The sequence below is a fragment of the Notothenia coriiceps genome, unplaced genomic scaffold, assembly GCF_000735185.1.
Source record: "Notothenia coriiceps isolate Sejong01 unplaced genomic scaffold, NC01 NC01_scaffold00028799, whole genome shotgun sequence".
NCBI lineage: Eukaryota > Metazoa > Chordata > Actinopteri > Perciformes > Nototheniidae > Notothenia > Notothenia coriiceps.
In genome coordinates, this window is record NW_011361500.1 from 183,529 (window position 1) to 188,506 (window position 4,978).

Below are 4,978 nucleotides of genomic sequence, written 5' to 3' on the forward strand. Positions count from 1 at the left end.
AAATGTTACTTGAAATGGACTCTGAGGCATAATAGGGACACCGTAACCATTACTAGCATTTATTGCTCATCATATATCTATTACCTGCTGAATGTGTAAAACTTCAGGGACACTGGCTCTATTCATGAAGAACACTGATGAGGTGGAGCCAGTAAAAGCCTTAATCCTTCATCCATTTCACTTATTCAATCTATACCAATCATACAGAAGGACAAAGAGATGAGGTAGGCAGCTACAGAATTTTTGCAAGTGTAGAATTTTGCCAACAAAGTTAAGAGGTCAGTTAGAATCCATCAATCCATCCATCCATCCATCTTCTCCCGCTTATCCGTGGTCGGGTCGCGGAGGTAGCAGTTCCAGCAGAGAGCCCCAAACTTTCTTTTCCCTGGCCACATCAACCAGCTCTGACTGGGGGATCCCAAGGCGCTCCCAGGCCAGCGAAGAGATATAATCCCTCCACCTGGTCCTAGGTCCACCCCTTGGTCTCTTTCCAGCTGGACGTGCCTGGAACACCTCCCTAGGGAGGCGCCCAGGTGGCATCCTAACTAGGTGCCCGAACCACCTCAACTGGCTCCTTTCGACGCGAAGGAGGAGCGGTTCAACTCCGAGCCCCTCCCGGATGACTGAACTTCACACCTTATCCCTAAAGGAGACGCCCGCCACCCGGCGGAGAAAAACCATCTCGGCCGCTTGTATCCGCTGTAGGCCGAATGCAATCGATCAATAATTTAAAGAACCCCGATTATGCTTTTTGGGGTTTTCCCTTTCTGTAGTTTGTTATCTACAGTAGATTGGTGTGAATTTAAACGGTCTGCGAAAGCTAAAATCCCAAAGAGAGTTTCTCTCCCACACAAAATGTTTAGCCTGTAAAAGAATACTGCTGGTTCTGTGGTATTTCTCATCTGATGCCTGCAGTGCGGCCTCAATATAAGCGGGTCAAAAGATGCGCGTCAATTATTATAGTCAGTGCATTTGAGGCTTTATTCCATAACAAGTCGTTTCTCAACCTTGACATCCCAAGCTCATCTTCTTTCTTTCTGCTATAGAGCCAACCTCATTGTTTCTTTTCATTCAAACATGTTTGAATTTCACAAGTGTTCTTGACCCCAGAAAAATTGGTTTATGCTACGACACAAAGAAAGTCGTCTTGTCAGCTAGTGAATACATTTTTCTCAGAAATACAAAATAATTAGCCATATCATCTTATACGCTTGACACAGACTTTGTAAAACTATTATGCAGCTAATGCGTGGACGGGATAAATAAGAGATTGAATTGAATATGTGTGCATTGCTTAGCTACATTCCACAAACCTTTTTATCTACTTTGCACAACTGGACTGATTAACAATGGAGCTATTTCCATTTTGTGATAAATGCAGGCAGCGCATAAATCTGTCCCTCAAGTCACACAAATATCAATACGAAAAGTAATTAATTCAGAAATTCTCCTCGGCTCTTGCAAATGTCGCACTGATTACCACCGTGAAAGATGACTTCCATTCAGAAACTCCCATTGAGATAACTATAATTCTTCATCTTTCCAAACAAGATATAATAGTCATTTCTACAGCTCATTGAGCCTAGGAGCAAAATGATGATGGTGAAGTCTTGAAAACTATTGATGCTTTAATCGGCTAGATGAATTAATCCATTTGGAATGAGGAAAATAGCGAGAAAATGAGAGGAGAGGAGGAGAGAGTAATGGCTTGGAAGAGGACCCAGTGGACGAGGAGATGGCATGGAGTATACATTTGTCACATGAAGGCTCAAAAGGACCGGACCACGCGCATTTGTGTGTGTCTGTGTGTGTGCTTATCGCCGTGTATTTGCATATTGATATGAATAATTGACGGCCTTAACACAGTATATTAAACAAGCCCATCTATTAGTCACAATGGACATCACTGTTATCCAAATCAGGCATTATGGCAATAGCTTACTGGCAAAACATGACAGATAATTTTCTTGGAACGGGGAAAGAAACAAAATTGCTGGCAGCTCAGTGTGTGTGTGTGTGTGTGTGTGTGTGTTTCCAGTCTCCATCTTTAAATTTCTAGACAACTTGTGCTGGCTTTAGAGTGGGCGGAAAAACTTTGATGACTTAATTGGTTTTAGAATATTCAAAACCTCATGCTCTCTTCATATCCACCAATTAGGATTTAGGAAATGATTGTTTGGCAAAATAAACATTCACTCCATTGTCACCTATGGATGTTTTTTTCCAAAGCTTATTCAGACATGATATCTTGTGATTAATATGTATTTCATTAAAAAATGACGTAGCAGTTTTTTATTGTATCGTCACAGAGATTTATTTCCTGTTTCTATTGAAATGAATGGTCATTGATGGCATTCAGCTGATACATTTATAGTTGGTTATAGTTAGGTATGATCATTTTTCATTAATAAAACAAGCCTGCATTCTTTCAAAAGACCAGCAGGGCACGACTCCACTGTTTGCTAAATTAAAGTGGACCCATCATGCTATATTTGAATACTATATTGTAGGGCCATACCTATATAAAACATGTCTGTGAAGTTCTGTTTTCAAAATACCAAACAGATCATGCATTTTAGCCATGCCTTATTTCGCTCTATTTGCTCTTTTCCAGCCCTGTCTTCACAAGGGCTGATTCTGTGGCAAATGAGCTGCAGCTGACCACGCCCCCCTGCAAAGGAGGGGGGCGAGGCACGAGCATCATGTTAACATGCTGTTACCGTGCTGTTACCGTGCTGTTACCATGCTGTTACCGTGCTGTTACCATGCTGTTACCATGCTGTTACCATGCTGTTGCCATGCTGTTACCATGCTGTTACCATGCTGTTGCCATGCTGTTACCATGCTGTTACCATGCCACAGCAACCATATAGGTGGAGCACCCCGTTTCTGACGTCAGAACAATTTCAAATCTGTATCACATCCGTTGCAGATTTGGGTATGGAGGAAAAGAGAGAGGGTTGTGTCTTCTGACACTTGGTGAGTTCCTTGACACACCGGGGACACATATTCATGTATAAAAGATGTACAAAAGTGCATTTTGCATGATAGGTCCCCTTTAAGTCAGATGAATGGAAGTCTATGAACAAATTACCTTACTTCTTACTTGATTTATTACCTCAGTAAAAACATTGTATACATACGTTTATGGTTTAAATCTAATTGAACAGGGCATGGTGTCTGTTTTATTAGTAATGTTTCCATTGAGAGTAAAATAGATACAGATAATAAATCAAGCAGGGTGAAGTGCGGTTTCCTTCGTGTCCATGTTTTACTTCTTCAACCTTTTCACAGCGTTTCTTTACTTCATGAAAGCATTGTGGTTGCCCAACCCTATTTTTTTGTGTTCGGTTGAACTAACTTCCACTCTCTTGTGTCCCACCAGTTTGCAAAAAGCCAAATGTTGACGTCCAAAAGCCAAACCCAAGCTCCAGTCGAAAGACGTTTAGGGGCGATCACTGTGACGCTGTCCACTTCTTATATACTTCGGTCTTTGCATGGGCAAATAGAGCAATGAGCTGATCTCCCAAAAATATTTGTTAATTACATCTAAGAATAAAAGTAGGCAAAGAAAAGTTCTCTCAGCCTGTGTGTGTTGGACCAGTGGTGTGTTTGTGTGTGTGTTTGCACTGTGACCTTTCCTTCCTGTGGAGGCAGTGAGCGGTCCGTTACTCAGGGTCCTGTCAGGGCCTCCGTCCAGCGTTTCCAGCTCAGACTGTGGGAAAGTGGGAACCCTGGTTCGTCCCACAAGGCTCGCTAATATCTAACAACCGACCCCCCTCTCTCATCCTGCTTCCTGGACCAAACGGCTAAATATAATACACCCAGTGTCATGGATTTCCCGCCCTGTCCCAAAATATAGAACCAAAATGCTGCACTAAAGTCAAACGCGTTTTATCCAAGATTTCCCCTCAAGTTGCTCATTCTCGTTTTCACTGATGTTGCATCAATGGAAGTTAAAGAAACTTGCATCAAGGATTTGTCCATTTACAGTAAAATGGTTAAAAACTTCACTTCACTTTAACTTATTTGACAGAAAAGGCTCTCAGAGAATCTAAGCAGCAACACACATTTCCCATTGAGGGTTTTGGTCCTAGCAGACTACGATTTCTTTACTAGAATAATCTTTTTCTTTCGCCTTTTTCATGGAGAATTACTTGTTTTTTGTGGAGAAACTCAGTTTTTAACCAAATAAATCAACTAAATCTTAAAATGATTTTGTTGACTAATAATGTATTTAGTCTCGGACAGCCCCTACACCTCTTTTTGTGATACTTGTTCTTCTTTCTTTAGCTTCATGTACATTGTGGTAGTCACATTATCCCCCTTTACATTGGATTAATCAGCAGGAAAACCGATGGACTGTCCACTCCAAGTAGGGAATGAGTCCTTACCCCAAGTGAAGGAGTTCAAGTATCTCGGGGTCTTGTTCTCGAGTGAGGGAACAATGGAGCGTGAGATGGGTCGGAGAATCGGAGCAGCGGGAGCGGTACTGCAGTCGCTTTACTGCACCGTTGTGACGAAAAGGGAGCTGAGCCAGAAGGCAAAGCTCTCTATCTACCGGGCCATTTTCGTTCCTACCCTCACCTATGGTCATGAAGGATGGGTCATGACCGAAAGAACGAGATCGCGGGTACAAACGGCCGAGATGGGTTTCCTCCGCAGGGTGGCTGGTGTCTCCCTTAGGGATAAGGTGAGAAGTTCGGTCATCAGGGAGGGACTCGGAGTTGAGCCGCTCCTCCTTCGCGTCGAAAGGAGCCAGTTGAGGTGGTTCGGGCACCTAGTTAGGATGCCACCTGGGCGCCTCCCTAGGGAGGTGTTCCAGGCACGTCCAGCTGGGAAGAGACCAAGGGGTAGACCTAGAACCAGATGGAGGGATTATATCTCTTCGCTGGCCTGGGAGCGCCTTGGGATCCCCCAGTCAGAGCTGGTTGATGTGGCCAGGGAAAAGAAAGTTTGGGGCTCTCTGCTGGAACTG